Source organism: Ambystoma mexicanum, chromosome 2q, assembly GCF_040938575.1.
Source record: "Ambystoma mexicanum isolate Mex_15411 chromosome 2q, UKY_AmexF1_1, whole genome shotgun sequence".
In the NCBI taxonomy this organism is placed as follows: domain Eukaryota; kingdom Metazoa; phylum Chordata; class Amphibia; order Caudata; family Ambystomatidae; genus Ambystoma; species Ambystoma mexicanum.
In genome coordinates this window covers 288,531,933-288,550,095 of record NC_090924.1, presented here as the reverse complement: position 1 = coordinate 288,550,095, position 18,163 = coordinate 288,531,933, and positions in this window count along the sequence as shown.

Below are 18,163 nucleotides of genomic sequence, written 5' to 3'. Positions count from 1 at the left end.
GTTGTGGCAGGAGTGAGGGAGTGGGAGGTGTCAGGATGGTGGGGGGTGGGGGTTTGGGTATTTTCTTGAAAATTGATTCACGTCTACATGGAACGGGTTGGTGCACAGTTGTGTTTTGGTGGGAACATGTGGGTACCTGATTTCAGTTGTGGGGAACCGGGATGAATATTGAACACAGAAGCCTATGTCCTGGTGTACTGTTATAAGTTGGAATGTGGGGGGGTTGAACAATCCACGTAAAACAAGAAAGGTGGTAAATTACTGTGAGCGTCAGAGCGTCAAGGTGATTCTTTTACAGGAAACCCATTTGGTTAGAACAGCTAATGAGTGGGTGGCCAGGGCGTGGGGACCCAACAGGTTCTATACATCCTACTCAACTTTCTTCGGCTGGGGTCATGAGACTAATTCACAAGTCTGTACGCTTTCATTTGGTAGAACAGTTTATTGACCCACATGGTAGGTTTGGATTGTCTGGCAGCTTGGCTTATGTCTTGGTGACATTCATCAACATTTATGGCCCAAACGTAGATGACCCAGGGTTTTTTTAATCACTCCTGTGCAAAAGTTAAATATATGAATACTAACATTGTCTGGTCGAATGATCTTAATATTGCTTTGCAAACGGCTCTTGCTGCTGGCCTCCATGTGCAGCCTGTGTGAGCTGCATGTGGACTGCAATTCCTGCAGCTGGTGCGCTACCTGTGTTTCTTGGGGGAACATGGAATTGGCCACTGGATGTCATGTTGTTGTCTGTGGCTGCAGGAATGCATCCATCCCTTGGTCATCCTTCCCAGGACCGGAAACCAATACTGTGGAGCGTGACCTTGCAGCCATAACCACCACAGATGGATGTGACAACACTGACTGGCCCTGTGAGGGGACATGACCCCCTGCAGACGCACAGGCTACAACAGCTCCAACACTTGATGCACTCACCTCCGACAGCATAGAGGAATGGACATCAGGTTCAGCACCAGAGCTACTGGTTTCATTAGGGTCGGATTCATACAGAGCCATGCCCCGGATGGCCTGTAGCACCAGTGGATTTTCATGGGCTGCCACAACACGTCCTCCACTGGTGCACACTTCTGGCCCAGTCTCCCGTTCCCCCTCTACCTCCTCCCCTGCATCTAGTGGCTCATCACCTGCACATGGACATATAAAGACATGAAGGTTCATGTTAATTGCAACCACTACATACGTTGTTATCACAATTCTGTCCTGCAACACATTGCTATGCATGTTAACATGCCCTAATTTGCATAGACACACTACATACAAAAAACCCTGAGATTAAGGTGTATGCAGATTTGCAACTACAACCCATGTCCCTAACCATGTAAGCACTGCACACATTGCCAACAGACATGTATCTGCGGATGAACATCCTGTCCCATGGCATAGAAAACAGTAGACTAAAACATGCTAATTGTGACTCATCAAGTGGATATGCAACATGACATTAACCTACAGGAGAACATGTGCACACATAATCACAGCCAACTCCACTACAATTACATGTAACACCAGTGTACCACTGGCACATGGAGCGCACACAATGTGGAAATGCCCCGACTGTGGAGGGCCAGGTTTGTGATGCAGAAAGAGTAATGACCTGTGCTGGGAGATAGGAAGAGGGGACAGTGACACACAAAAGGGACAGGTCCATGGACGCATGGAGTGTGTGTTGAGTGTGGCAGGTCAACAGGTATGACTCCTGACAAATAGTTTACAAGGGGGTCAGTGCCCAAGCTGCAGACGAGTGTTGCACAGTGTAGTAAAATCCTATGTCACTCATGGCACAATGCCATGCCCGCTGCCAGTGTTCATGGAAGGTATGGGTAGCATAAAACCACCTACGAATATGTGTGGATGGACGTTCTACTACTGTGCAGGATGTGTAGCATGTGCTTCAGACATACGCACTTGACTGGCATAGCATCACTGATGAAAATACCAAGATGCCATGCTGTGTTGGCATGCCGGAAATATCTTTTAGTATCTGACCGTTGGTGATGACTACTGTCCCAAAGACATGTTCAACAGATGTGCAGCACATGGGTTGTATGTACTCTGCAGTACACTAAGCACGGGTCAGTACACCATGACATGGTTCCCCCATGGCAGTCATACAAATGCCAGCAAAAGTGCTACACAATCCTACCAATTCATTTAATCTACATACACATATTAAGGATGCACACGCCTGAGCACTCAACGGACGTTTCCTTGTGATCTGGCAGACCTCTGATGCCTTGCACCTGATCCACGTGAATCAACTCGCTTGTGGCCTCTTCATGTAGGTTGAGCTCCTTCTCCTGTGGTGACCCACCTTCCAGTCACCAGAGCAGAGGTGAGGTTGGTGCCCAGCTTGTGTTTGGTTCGACGGTGGAGGCCATTCCACTGCTTAATGACCTCACGTGTGGTACACCTCTCATTCCCCAAGGCATTGATGCCATCCGTGACTCTCTACCAGTGGACCATATGTTTAGCAGGCGTATGTGTGCTCGCTGGCTGTGTGCACATGTCACTGTGGTGTTTGCGCACGTAGTCCATGAGGATCTGGAGTTCATCATTGAAGCTCCTCTTCCTCGACGTGGTGGTGTCCTGTGCCGTGGTTTGGTATTGAGCCTTTCCCTTTTCTGTACGCTTTTGCTTCTTGGAAAGTGTTGCAGACCCTGTGTGGCTGGGACCAATCAGGGCAGTAGGGGCTGGAACACTAGTGGCCTGGGCCATGCCATTACCCACTGATGTTTGGACAGTAGTTGCCCCTGCAGGTCCCACTACCTGGGTGATGGGGCCAGGTCCTTTAACTGTACGTCCCTTCCCCTTGGACACACGGACATCAGCTGCCCTTGCATGTACATGTACCTGGGGGGAGGACAACAGCTACTTCTGTAGCTCCCTGACCCTGGGTGTTGGGACCAGTGTTCTGAATGAATGTCCCTTCCCCTTTGAGGGATGGACAGCATCTGCCCCTGCATGTGCATGTACCTGGGGTGGGACGACTACAGCTATCACTGCAGATCCCTGACCCTGGGTGTTGGAGACAGGAGCTACATCTGCAGGTGCCTGAACCTGGGTGGGGAGAGCAGATGACCCTGCAGCTCCCTGACCCTGGGCGTTGGGGACAGCAGCTGCATCTGCAGGCGCCTGACCCTGGGAGGTGGGGAGAGCAGATGACCCTGCAGCTCCCTGACCCTGTTGGGTGTGAGGCACAGTTCTCTCGGCACAAGCCCCGATCCCGGCCCCCTCTGCCACCTTTCCCACTTGTGGCCTTCCCACTCTGTGTACAGATGGATTTGTACAATGGGAGGCACACCAAGCAATTGTCCTGGGCAATCGGAGTGAGGGGGCAGGGTACATGATGTAAAATGTACTAGTGTGGTCCAGCAAGGCTCAATATTACCCCTGTTGAAAAAATGAACAGAATGTGTAATGCACAGGCACCCCAAATATCAAAAATGCATGTATGCGACCCCTCGATAGCTCCTGTGAAAAGAAAAAGTGTTACACGATACGCTGTGGCACCCGGCAACACAAAAATGCATATGAGAAGCCCAGGAAAGCTACTGTGATGTTTATAGTGGGGGTACGCGATACACAAGGGCACCCAGAGTATGAATAATGCATACATGACTCACTGTAAGCCTCAGAAAAAATAAACGTAGACGAACATGTGCACAAAGGCAAATCCCTCACCAAAATAAGTAGTTTGCACTGTCACAGTAGTGAACAAATTGCATTACACCGCAAAAATCTCCAAAGTCCACTCATCCGTCCGCTACAATTCGCACGTGCAGTTTAATTCTCTCCTACGCACTCCTTTATCCCAAATCTGAACGCCAATCCCCAGCAGGTGTCACATAACTTACACAATGAGGTCCTTTCCTCTGATTTCACGTGTATGCACTCATTTCGAATGCACGCAGTAACTGTCACCCTGTTTCCAGCTGCCCAAGTGAGAGACACAGAAGACCCACACTCTGCCTACAATACCTTTTACCTGCCTCCTAGTGCCCTGAGTAGCCTCCTACGAGCCATCTGCTGATGCCTGCCCACTGTGTGTGCTTGATGCCCACCTGCCCTGCAATTTGAGTGCCTGCTGTCCAGCCATTGCCAGTGCTCCTGTCCTTGGCCCTGTGACCAACTAAGCTAATCCCAAAGACTCCCAACGTGCCATTCTATCACCACTGCTCCACAGCCCATCCCTGGACCACCTTGCCCACCCCCACCTGCCTCGGGGGTTGCCATGTCTCAAGCAACATCATCTGAGGTGAGTGGCAACCCCATGGCAGTGAGGCAGAGGGCTGTCAACTTCACTGCCAGGGAAGTTGACATCCTGGAGGAGCATGTCCTGGGGCATTACAATGCCCTCTTCAACACCCCAAAGCAAGTTGGCAAGGAAGGATGGAAGCTGATCTGGGACCGGATCATGCAACCTGCAGGGTGTGGTCATGGGTGGTGGGGGCTTGGGTGTCCCGTCTGGAGTGTAGGGGCTAGCCTTGCGTGGGAGGGCACATGTTTTCTATGGAGGCGCCTGGGGATCGCAGTGTGTTTTCACACGATTATGCTGGGTTGTGGCCAGGGATTGCAAGGTCTTGGGGCACAATTTGGCTGGTGTAGGGCTGGCCTTGCGTGGGAGGACACGCATTTTCTAATGGGTACGCCCAGGGATTGCGGGGTGGTTTTGTGTGATTTGGCTGTGGTGCGGCCGGGGATCACGGGGTGTTTTCGTGTGATTATGCTGAGGTGCAGCCGGGGATCGTGGGGTGTTTTTGCACAATTACACTGGGGTGCGGCCTTGGATCGCGAGGTGTTTTAACACAATTATGGTGGGGTGCGGCCAGGGATTGCGAGGTGTTGGCATGCCATTTGGCTGGTGGAGGGGCAGGCCTTGCCTTGGGGGGCACATGTTTTCTATGGGGTGCGTCTGGGGATAGTAGGGTGTTTCCACGCAATTTAGCTGGGTGGGCTGTATGCTGGCCCAGGGATGGAGCAGATGCTTGCACTGTGTTATGCATTTCACTTGCTTTTTACTGTGCATGGGGCGTGTTGGGGGCGTTACTCGCACAACTTGCTGTTACTTACGCGACGGCTACTGATGCCTCTGGGAATCCACGAATACACTTGCTGTGCAATGATTTCTCTGCACCACAGCTCGCGGAGACTCCTTCTTGGAGCACAGCCCTTGTGCCTTTTATGCACCCGATTCTATGAATCGGGCCCACTGAATACCGTCATGCTCGAGGTAAAATTGCGCCTGGCTTCAGTTTAATCTTAACTTCTCCAACCCCCTTTAATAGGCCTACGCCATAGGGGCCTGTAGTCCATTAAGAAACTGGCACTTTCGCCATGTCCTCATCGAAGAAAATGCAGGACGCTAACTCACTATCATCATTCTCTGCAGAATCTCACATTTTTCTGATCTAACCCATATGTAATGCTCATCTCGAACACTACTTCGTCATCAAATGGGTCCTCTTTAAACCTGTCCTCATCAGTGACATCAGTTAATCTATAACCTTCTCCGATTGCAATTACTGTGCTCCATGGTCTGCCATTGTCATCAAATCCTATGAGCATAGCCAACACCCCTCGTACTACAGCTGCTTTCAGTTCTAAGGGAACAATCTGTCCCCCCTCTTTGTCCATGGCACTCTCTGGCCTAAAGAGGAACTCATCAGGTATTCTCTTAGTTTTACCTACTAAACCAGACAGCCATGTTAACAAAATACGTACCCCATAACGAAACGCCTCTGGTTCTAAGGGTACTCCTCGTATGGCTATTTGCATTGTAAATGCCATAAAGAATTAACTAAAATGTATATAATTTATCCCTGGTGTTGAACACACTATATCTTCATCAAAAAAAGAAATAGTCATATTCAACTTTGTCATTAAATCACGACTCAGCATATTAACTGGTGTCTGACTTGAATACAACAATGGCCCAGTCATATCACATTCTCCTATAGAGAGTCGTAATTCTTCAGTAAAAGGAACTCTACTTGTAGCTCCTGAGAAACCTTGAGTATTCATGGAAATACTTGACAGTAAAAATGTTCCCTCTCGTATACATGAGCGAGTTGAACCCCTTTCTACTAAAAAGGAAAAGGAATTGCCTCCTATCGTGACGTCAACCCTTGGTTCCTCTTGAGGATTTGGTGTTACTCAGTGAGCTGTCCTATTGCTGGTACATGCTTATCCCTGTGCCCCTGAAAGGATTCCCTACCTCCATGGTGACACACGATATCCTAGGAGTCAGTAACTGTCCTGTGTTTGCACTCTGCTGTATCTGCATGGGTGCATGCTGTGACTGCCCTTGTGGCTGACTCAATGGTGCTTGCTGTGGTTGTAAAGCCTGTTTTATTCTCTGCGCTTGTTCTTGATACACTGTTTGATCTTGGGCAAGCCTATCCCTATTTTGTGTGCCATATGCAGGTGGATAAGCGGCCCCCCCTCTTGAGAACTGGCCATTGTGCACATACCATTGGCTCACACATGTTTGCGCTATCTGCCCTGTCATTCCACATGTCCAACATACAGGAGAAAGTCTTCTAATTTGTTCTCCCTGCATGCCTTCATTATCATTCTGTATATGCTGAAACCCACCTTGGTTACTCTCGTAGTTCCTTTGATTGTTCAGAAAACCTCCCCTTCCTCTGAAGTTTCCCCTACCTCGTGGTGCAAATCCATTCCCTCCTTGATCAAACTGCTGTTGGTTATTCACCTGTGGCATACCCATTATTTGCTGTGTTCCCTGCCCTTCTCCACTGGTTAACATTGCCTCTTCTATAGCATGCTCATTCTGTAGCAACTTAGCCTCCTGAAGCTTCCTGTCATCTTCTTTCTTTTGACTTTTTTCTTGTAAAAGACGGCAATGATGTGCTATTGTCAACTGTATTTCTGGCCACGGTTTTGCCTCCATACCCACCAATTTCTTGAGCTATCACTGTACTTTTTCTGGCAGCCCTTGACATAATATATGATAGAATACAGTATAGATTTCCCCCATGGCTCACGCATTTCCAAGCTCCATTGCTCTTGGATATTCTAAATGTAAATCAACAGATCCTCTCCTTCCTGCATCTTTACCTGCCATTATAGCTCACATATCCGAGGAGTATAGATACTATTCTTGAAGTGCTTTCCAGACCGCCGCTCTACAATTATTAAACAATGCTCCATCATGAGCAGTATTCTGAGCAGTGACTCCTGTGTATCCTGCTCTTGACCAAATGTCATCAGCTCTCTCCCCGAGTATAGCTGCTAGAAGACCCTTGATGTCCCCTATTGCTAATGTACTTCCTCCTGTCATTTTCTCTAATTCCTAGATCCATTTTCCAGGACCCGACGTTAAACTCAGGAGTTTACACCTTAAATGATCCTTATCCATTTGGGGCCATGTTATATACTGTGGTCTGACCCCTCCTTTCTCTAACAATGGGAATTGCGAGATCCCAAATTTGCATTCATCCCCCATTGGCTGTCTGTCCAGAGCAGGGACAATGGTTCCACACCGTCTTCTTCCTGGCAATGACCTTAGTCTACTCACATAAGGTGGTGAGTGCCATCTCACACCAAGGGATCACCCCGTAATTCGATCGAGTCGCCCCAGTGGCTCTGGCACCCTTGACTTAGGTAGGTCTAAGTCTGACCATCGTACTTCTCTGTCCATAGGAGTACACCCTTCAGGACCATATGCACAAGCGCCTTCCTCCACACAGAAGATTTCTATTTCTTGGTCTGACATATCCTGTCCCCAACTCGTGTGACTTCCCTCTTTCTCGTCTCTATTCAGAGTCAGCCTGTCCAAGGACAAAGCTCTATGCTCGAGGCTAATCAAAATTCTCTCTTTGCCTTGTGACTGCATACTTTCAAATCAATCATTTTTTCCATTTCCTTTTGTTTCTTTCTTGGTCCTCATGTCAAGATAAACCTTATCAATTTTATCCCAATGCTTCATATATCTAAATCATCTTCTAGATTTGCTCTAGAGGTACCTGGCATTGGTCCACAGGTCGGGAAGAATTCTTCTATGTCTTCCCATGCTACTACTGTATTAGGTTCCATTAACTCTTTTTCTATGTGATCAATGTCGTATGCCATTTGCCTTCTCCCTTGTTCCATTTCTTCATCAACTTCCCTTCGCTTCTTAGATTCTTCTCTAACCCTTTCCTCTTCTTGTCTCTTCACCTTGCTTCTGTCGATTGTTCTACGCATCTCTTCATCTCTTCACCTTTGTATTCTTCTATCCCATAACTTCTGTTCTTCTTCTTCCTCCTTTTTCTTTTCTAACTTATCTCAATCTTCGATTGTTCATTGTCTATTATCATACTTTCTTTGCTCTTCTGCTCTTTCTTGTTTTTTCAATTGCTCATCTTGATACAGATGTTCCCTTTTCCTTGTTGTCCTTTCTTTTAGCCTCGTCCTCTTTCAACCATTTCTCTATTCCCTGTCTTTTTTATCCTGTTCATCCTGATCTTCCTCTTGCCTTACTTCCTCAATGCTCTTTCCATCAAGTTTGAGCAATATCTGACCATCCATCCATTGGTTCTTTATGAACGCTACCTCATCAGTGTTGTCTTTCTCTCCTTTCCATATTTTTATTTTTCTCTCTATATCTAGAGACATGCCAAGTCGGTCACTTCTTTCCTTGTCCCGTGGGACTTTAGGAATGACATCTCTTTCTGCAGTTTTTTCAGGACTTTCGTTGCTGCTACATGCAGGCGACATATACGTTGGGTTACTATACCCTGTTGCTTCCATAGCTCTCTTAAAGGATATAATCCTTCATCTTTCGTATTTTCGTCATTTACCTCATTCGTTATAGGGAGAGCACAAGGCTCTTAACCCCCCACTTTACACTCGTTAATCATCCAGTCTTCAGGAGGCAGGTCTTCCTGTTCCTCCTGGTACATCTTCAAGAGCTCTAAGCTTGCTAACCATTTTTCTAGCTTCTTTCCCGTATATGCTGCATGCAAGTATGTCATCATATATTGCAGGACCACTTTGGACAGCGATCCCCCTTGTGGCCATTGCCTAAACATTTTATCTGCTGTACCCTTAACCCATTCTGCAGTGTATTGCTTAAGCTTGGGTGCGTGTTTTGGCAGCTGTCTGCACAAGTGTATAAGCGGAGTAATATTCTCCATCATGACTTAGTCACAATTGACTATCACTGCTTACTGTTATTTCACACAAATAAATACTTTCCAGAAAAATAATACAATATGAGCGTGCACCAATTGTCGCAGCTCGAAGCCTCTGCATCACGTTTTACTTCAATTTACCTATTCACTGAACATTATCAGTTATCTAATAAATAAATAATCACATTTCTTCAAATCTCATCCTTTCCACCACAGTCTATTTCTTCCTTATTTCTCAATATTTAATTTCCTTACCGCATATATCTCATGCAACATGTAGATAGAAAGACAATACTAACAGACTGGCCGGCCCACATACACTTTAGCCCACGCTCCTAGTGACTATTTCTGCCCCTATAAACAACTCTGATGGAGTATGAGCTGTCCTCTTTAACGACACCTTGGTCGTTTGTAGCCTATGTATCCACTTGGATTTTAGGACAAGCTCCTTCTAAACGTCTTTGACGTAGGTTAACGGACATACTATATAGATTGCTCCTCGTCTAAATACCTTACACTTTGATGCCCATCGTCTCACACTATGACGCTCCTCGTCTTTAAATAAATAATAAAATACCCTAACCAGCCCTCAGTTACTATATCCTCGTTATCACTGTTTCCCACTTGGTGCTCATTCAGTTTGTCACCCCACTCAACCTACTCACCATTCGCGTTTTCGACTTCCGACCCTCAAGATCGTCTCCTCCTCAAAACAGCTGCTTCAGCCTTCAGTCCGCTCAGCTTCCTGTAGATGTCGGGAAGGGATTCCACTTAAAAACGGGGGACCCATCCCACCTGTACTTGTAAGATTTTTAAACTAACGGCCGCTATCTACAAGGAGCCATGTGTTCTTCCAGTTAAATGGCGGAGGATGTCCGATATTACTGGGTTGATGGATTTTTAACCATCAGCTCTGCTACCACGTGAACTAGGGCATTCAACCCAGCCCTTTAAGATGAGGTAGCAATACTCAGAGACAGATGGAGATGCAAAATATTACTGAAATATCAATAATCGAACTGACTCAGGAAGATGGCAAAGTGCGACTGTTTTATGTCAATTATCTAAAACATCAACGTGTGTCATGATTCCTGCCCCTCATGTCCCCAGCCCTCCAAGATGTCAGGCTTGAGCCAGGCCACGATCACCTACATAGTCCTCAAGGGCCTCTCCATCCCTCCAAAGACCCACTTGGAGTCAGACTTGGCGCTTGTGGCACCAGACACACTCACTCCTATAGGATAACATTGGGGATTGGAGTTGCAGTGCATTGATGGGGACAAGATGGATGCCCCCACATATTTCAGTCCCAGAACTGCATGTGCAGTCTAGTCTTTTGGGTGTGGTTCAGCCCAGAGACACCTGGGATACCCAGAGACTATTTAAGCCACGTCCAGGTTGAGAAACATGCTTTGCGTTTTCTGTACCTGCAGCGTGACACTCACCGTGTTCGGATCGGTCTCCAGTAGGCCTGCATCTTTCTTCTGCACTCAGCTCCTGCAAGAACAAGAACACTGTTAGGAACAGCCTTACCTTGCAGCACTTCTGCCCATCATTCATCGCTCCTTCTGTTCTGTGGGCATCTTCGGCGGTGTCATTCCCATCCCGGCACGCCCCTTCCTAAGGAAAAGGGAAAAGAACAGAAAAAGGCATTAGTAAACATTCTGCAAGTTTTCGCTTATTTTTAAAAACTGTACGAGCTTCAAACGCTTACCTGAATCCCAGCCGCTCTGGGGGAACTCTGTCTCCAGAACTTCTCATCCATCTGCAAGAGGGAAAAGACACTCCAGGTTAGCGTGGAAACATCTAGAGGCGCTGCATACCGCACTAACTCACCGCATTTGTTCTTCATAACCGGCATCCACGCTGAAAACGTCGCAGCACCTAAAAGACACAGAAAAAGAACTCAGTTCAATACAAATACGAAAGGGATGCATCGCGCATCGTGCTCTCAATCACCTTCAGCGCTACTCATGTCAGCATCACGCTGCCATCCCCGGACGCCGGCCATCATCTAAGGAAGGAAAGGAACTAAGTTAGAGAACTGTTCAAAAGACTCATTATACTTACCTGTCGGACTCTTGTCAGTGAAATAACTAGGCAGCAACAATCCCGCTTCAGTCAACGTGCCCCTGCGCTGAAAGCAGGATGGAGAGCACATTATCCAAGAAAACAAGGTGAGCTGTGGATCAAAGGGAAGGGGTGGACCCCGGGGAAGAAGGGGTTCAAGCACACAGAGACAATAGGGAGTTAAACTCTACCAATCCTGTGTTTCAGGCCCAGTCTCCAGTTGAATAGCCTCCAGGGAAGGGTTCGAGGTTGTAAGAGGTCAGAACAGGCTGAGTGACGTCCCCGTGGATACCAGGTGAGCATTACAGAACGCAAAGCCTCACATCAAAATCCACCAGGGCGTCATGGAAATGTCCGAAACAGACCAGTTAGCCCACATGTTGGGACAGCTACATTCTGAAGTACATGCAGCCAGGCAGGAGACCAACACCCTGAGGAGAGAGCTGATAGTAGCCAAAGAACGCACTGATGATTTAAGCCGACAACTTCTCCAGTCACAAGTAGGGTATGCACCATTGCCGGGAAGCGTACCCTCGATGCCATCGCCATCAGCCAATCCTGTTCAGATAATCCTTCCTGGGGCAGTTCCCTTAGCCCCGCGCATCCGATTTACGGGGGATCCAAAGAGGTTTGCAACGTTCATGAACCAGTGCCGCCTGCACTTCCTTTGTAGGCCAGGGGCATTTCCGAATGACCAATCACGGGTCGCTTTTGTGGAATCCTACCTGAGTGGTAGTGCCGCGGACTGGTCTGTACCCTTTGTGGCCCAAGACGATCCTTTGCTGCGTGACTTCAGGGGCTTTCAGCAGGAGATGGAAAAGCTGTTCGCCCGTCGTACTCATGGTCAGGCATTAGACAAGAAACTTCTGTCCCTGCGCCAAGGGAATCAAGAACTATTAACATACATAGCCACGTTCAATAGACTCGTAGTTGAAGCAGAATGGCCAGTGGAGAAGAGAACCATGTTATTTCATTAGGGGTTGCGGGGGGAGCTCAAGGATGTTCTCACACAAGCAGTGAACCCCCCGAAAGACTGCTCAGAATTCATTGACCTTGTTGTTCAACTGGATCATAGGTTGCAGGACCGAAGAGCAGATCGAACCAGACCGGACCCTCGCCCTATGTATGTGCGTTCAAAGGACAATACTGCCCGAACAACGGAAGGTTCAGGAGAACCAATGTAAATCGGTGGGGGGTCAGATCCCCCTTGACTAAAGCGGAAAGGGATAAAAGGAGACAGCAGCAGTTATGTCTGTACTGTGGAAGGTCAGGTCATTTCCTTAAAGAGTGCCCTGTGAAGCCACCGAGGAGGACGGTAGGGGCCATGGACAAGGAAGATACCATCAAGGATTCGGAAAACTCCCCAGCCCGGCAAGTGTAGGGGTCCACTTGTCGAGCAAAGAAAGTGAACTACAGATCTCCCATTTTTCACTATCTGTGGTCTTGATCAATCACCAACAACCATCTCAGATGCACGCAGTAAGAGCGTACATAGACAGTGGAGTCATTGGGAATTACATCGACCAGGATCTTGTGGCAAAGATGGGGCTTCCGTTACGCCCTAAATCAAACACCGACACCTTTACCACTGTCGACGGCACGGAAATAGCTTCTATTGCAGTTTTAACCCTTCTGTGCAAGGATGGACACCAAGAATCTATCGTTTTCAACCTCATTAAGGCACCACAGTTCCGGCTGATTTTGGGAATGCCATGGTTGGTAGCTCACAATCCTCGAATTGATTGGCAAGTGAAAGAATTGGCCTTTCCCGAGACTTGCGCCCACACATGTTATCGCCAAAAGAAACAACCAATAGACACCAGAACCTCCACGCTTGCGACTGTGGCAATCGCCACCTTACCAAGTGAATGCCAGGACTTTCAAGATGTCTTTCAGAAAGAACAGGCTAATACCCTGTCACCGCATAGACCATACAAAAGCCAAATCGACCTGATACCCAGTTCCCAAATCCCTTGTGGGTGAATTTACGCACTCACGGAACCAGAAAACCAGCACCTGAAAGCCTATCTTGACCAATACCTGGCCAACGGGTTCATCTGTCCCTCAAAGTCTCCAGCAGGCAGTCCTCTATTCTTCGTACCAAAAAAGGAGGGGCACTTGAGAACGTGCATCGACTATCGCGCACTGAACCAGATTACCATAAAAAAACGCTACCCCCTGCCACTGATCCCTGAATTGCTTGATCAAGTCAAAGATGCCCAAATCTACACAAAACTAGACCTGAGGGGGGCATATCACCTTGTTCGCTTAAAACAGGGGGACGAATGGAAAACTGCTTTTCGCACCAAATACGGCTTGCACGAATATCAGGTAATGCCCTTTGGCCTTTGCAACGTGCCTGCTGCATTTCAATTCTTCATGAACGATGTCCTACGGGAATTGATTGATGTCTGTTCTCTAGTGTACATCGACGATATCCTAGTAAATTCTGCATCAAAGCAGGACCACGTTAAACACGTCCCATCCGTATTGGAGAAACTCTGTCAACACCAGCTCTACGCCAAGCTCGAAAAGTGCTCATTCCACATCTCCGAGGTGGAATTCCTGGGCTTTATTCTCAGCCCGAATGAAATACAAATGGATGTACATAAGGTAGATGCTATCCTGAACTGGCCATCCGCATATTCATTCAAGAGGGTTCAAAGTATGCTGGGTTTTGCAAACTTCTACTGCCGGTTCATCCCAGGATTTTAACAAATCGTGCATCCCATCACGTCATTACTAAGGAAAAGCAACAAAAAGTTCCAGTGGACAAAAGAAGCCGAGGAGGCTTTCCAGGAACTCAAAGCAAGATTCACATCTGCCCCAATCTTACGCCACCCTCAGCCTGATCTCCCATACCTGATGAAAACGGACGCCTCAAGCATGGCTATGGGAGCCGTCCTCTCACAAAAGGACCCCGAAACAGGCCAGTTACACCCTGTTGCCTTCTGGTCGCATAAATTCACACCCCCTGAACTCAATTACGCTATCACAGACAAAGAACTCCTGGCCATTAAGTCAGCCTTTAAGGCATGGCGGCATTACCTCTTGGGCGCCAGACACACAATCACCGTAATAACTGACCACCGGAACCTCCAGTACCTAAAAACGGCAAAGGCCCAAACCTCACGAAAACTACGTTGAGCTCTTTTTTTTGCTGAATATGACTACGTGATTACATTTCGACCAGGGGTGAAAAATGTGAAGGCCGATGCCCTTTCCCGTATGGGGATAGAAGAGCAAGGGTATAAGACCCCTTACCCAATAGCAATCATCCTGAGTGACAAGCTCCTAGGAATCACAGCAACCATAACTCAGAAAGAATTACATGAAGAAATCCAAAACCTGATGAGTCCGGAGCAATTACAAGTGTGGAGTGTGCAAGGAGAACATTACATGATAAAAGATCAGTTGCCCTACTTCAGGAATCGTTTATTCTTACCAAACCAAGAACTACGAGAGCAAGTCATTTCCGGTTATCATGATTCCTTGATCGAGGGCCACCCCGGAATCACTAAAACCCTAGCCAAGGTAAAACGAAATTATTGGTGGCCCCCTTGGCGTAAAGACATTATCCAATTCATCCTGTCTTGTGGAGTGTGTGCTCAAAACAAGTCATTGAAGCAGAAACCGGCTCGGCTATTACAACCATTGGAAATCCCACCAGCACCCTGGCACACGTTGTCCCTCAATTGTATTACTGACTTACCACCTAGTCAAGGGTTTAACACTATTCTTGTGTTCGTGGACCTATTTTCAAAAATGGCACATTTCATTCCTCTTAAGGGGATCCCAAATGCTTCCACTCTGGCAAAGGTATTTCTTGAAGGCATCGTACGGCTCCATGCGTTTCCTTCAGTTTTGGTCTCTGACGAGGTACTCAGTTTGTCTCTAACTTCTGGAGAAAATGCTGCTCTATGGCCCAGATCGACATCCGGCTGTCCACCAGTCACCATCCCAAAACGGATGGTCAAACTGAGAGGACAAATCAGACGCTCGAGCAGTATCTGCGTTGCATGTTACACCAAGCTGAAGGACACTGGTTCGACCTATTATGGATAGCTGAATATGCTTATAATAATTCCCTACACACCAGCACTGGGCAGACACCCTTTTATACCATGTATGGCAGGCACCCACGTACTTCTGAGTTGGACATTCCTACAACCCTGGAAATGCCAGCAGTCAAAACCTTGCACACAACCATTTCTCAAAACTTTAAAAGGGCAGCTGAACACCTACTTCAATCTAAGAATCGCCAAAAGAAGTTTGCTGATCAACACCGATCAAAGGCCCCCAACTACCAAGTGGGAGACAAAGGGCCTCATTACACGGATGGCGGTGAACCATGGCGCTATTAGCGCCATCATGCCGGTAAAATACCGGCACCGCCTTGGTGGAAAGGGGAATTGCCGCCCTATTCCAAGGTTGGCGGGGCAATAATTCCCCCTTCCACCATTGCCCTTCCCCATTCCCATTTTTGCCCCATAGGGCTCTATGGAAATGGGGAAGGCGCTAATTACGGTACCGCAAATTGCGGTACCGTAATTAGCTCCCTGGTCCCTTTGCGGGTTGGTTTTTAACGCCTGCAAAAAGCAGGCGTTAAATTCCCCAACCCGCAAAGGGACCTCGTAGTAAGGCGGTAAGGATTTACTGGTACCGGTAAAATACCGGTAAACCCTTACCACCATCCGTGTAATGAGGCCCAAAGTCTGTCTGGCGTCTAAACACGTGTCCATCAAAGGAACCCAACCTTCTGTCCAAGATACCTGGGTCCATTCACCGTCACCTCCATGATAAATCCTGTGGTGGTCAGACTAGATTTGCCGTCAAACATGCAGATTCATCCTGTGTTCCACGTGTCTCTCCTTAAACCTGTTCAACCTGGGACCCGGGTAGCAATGCCACCTCAGCCAGTAGTAGTCACCGGGGAGCCAGAATTCGAAGTCAAGGACGTCAGATCCAAATTATACTACTTAGTAGACTGGAAGGGGGTATGGTCCACAAGACAGGACATGGGAGCCTTGTGAGTACATCCATGCACCTCGCTTGCTTAGATGATTTCATCAAAACCAACCCAACCAAACCAGGACCAGACAGAAGAGCCACCTTGAGAGGGGCCTTGGGGGGGAGTGCTATCATGATTCCTGCCCCTCATGTCCCCAGCCCTCCAAGATATCAGGCTGGAGCCAGGCCACGATCACCTACATGGCCCTCAAGGGCCTCTCCATCCCTCCAAAGACCCACTTGGAGTCAGACTTGGCGCTTGTGGCACCAGACTCACTCACTCCCATAGGATAACATTGGGGATTGGACTTGCAGTGCATTGATGGGGACAAGATGGATGCCCCCACTTATTTCGGTTCCCAGAACTGCATGTGCAGTCTAGTCTTTTGGGTGTGGTTCAGCCCAGAGACACCTGGGATACCCAGAGACTATTTAAGCCACACCCAGGCTGAGAAACATGCTTTGCGTTTTCTGCACCTGCAGCGTGACACTCACCGTCTTCGGATCGGTCTCCAGTAGGCCTGCATCTTTCATCTGTGCTCAACTCCTGCAAGAACTAGAACTCTGTTAGGAACAGCCTTACCTTGCAGCACTTCTGCCTATCACTCATCGCTCCTTCTGTTCCGCGGGCATCTTCGGCGGTGTCATTCCCATCCCGGCACGCCACTTCCAGGATTATCTTTGGTACAGGTATTCTTACTGGCAATACACATGTTTCACATTCTGGCTCCCAACATATAGGCAACATGGGGGAGGAGCTTTGGATGGGGGTACTTGGCTCCATCTCTGCAAAGGAGTTAGGAGGGCTTGTGAATGTAAGCGTCACCAGAAACGCACCCCCCCGTAGTGAGAGGCAATAAAGGACACACCACAGAAGGGGAATGAGGCCAGGACCAAGTGCGGGTGAGATCAAAAGAGCTTTATATAGATCAATAAAGGCCATGCAAAGGACTCTGCAAACTCTGAGAGCGCTCTGTCTGACAATTGCAAAGACAGTCCTACTTATTACAGAACTATGTCACGCATGACACAAGCTATAGGGGGCACATAGTCTTAGGGATCCGGTGGTGGTGCCTAGGTGGTATACATTGTATACAGTTGCTTCTCCAGGATTGGCGGACGTTGGTGCTGTGCCACGTGGGGTGGAAGGTCAGCTGGGCTCATCGGGGTGGAGTGCCAGGCCGGACATGCCTTGTAACGACGATTGATAACTAAAATAACATTTGCCCTTTTGGCCACACATTCCCACCCATTCGTTACACTTTATGCTTTCCGTTGGTTTGCAAATCTTGTAAGCGCTGACCTTAGATCAGTATGTGGACATGAACATTGATATGCGATCTGGAGTGTCTCAATCCATCAGTTTGGAGGATACCTTAGATTCAAACAATCCGGTCTCATGTGCATAGTCAGGGGCATGGGAGGGGTCGCTTGACCACCCTGTCTTGGCAGTCTAGGTGAGGGATGGTATTACGATCTGTTGGTACACGTGTGGGCGCCCCCCTTTTTATGGTCATTAACTTGGGGTCGATGGGGATACCACTGGCCCGTGGGGGGCATGTGACTGGTGCCTGAGAGACGATGGGATTTAGGACCAGGTAGCTCGTAAGTCATGGGGTCAGGCTGTGGCGGCCTCTGACATGGGGGAGGCGGATGCTTGAAATGGGTCCAGCAGGGTCGGGAGGGGAGGCGAAGCTGTGCTGTTTGAACACCAGCTATCTCTAGAGGGTCTAGGCAGGAGGAGGGGGAAATGGCCTTGTAGCTCTGTGTGCGGCCTCTTGCACAAGGTGGTATACTGTTCCGTGGGTGAGGGGTGAATAACAGCACATGGGGTTTCTGAAAGGACTCGTATGCATTTGCATTAGAAGGGATACTAACTGGGGACCATACCCTTTAGCACAACAATTCACATCTATAGTTGACATACG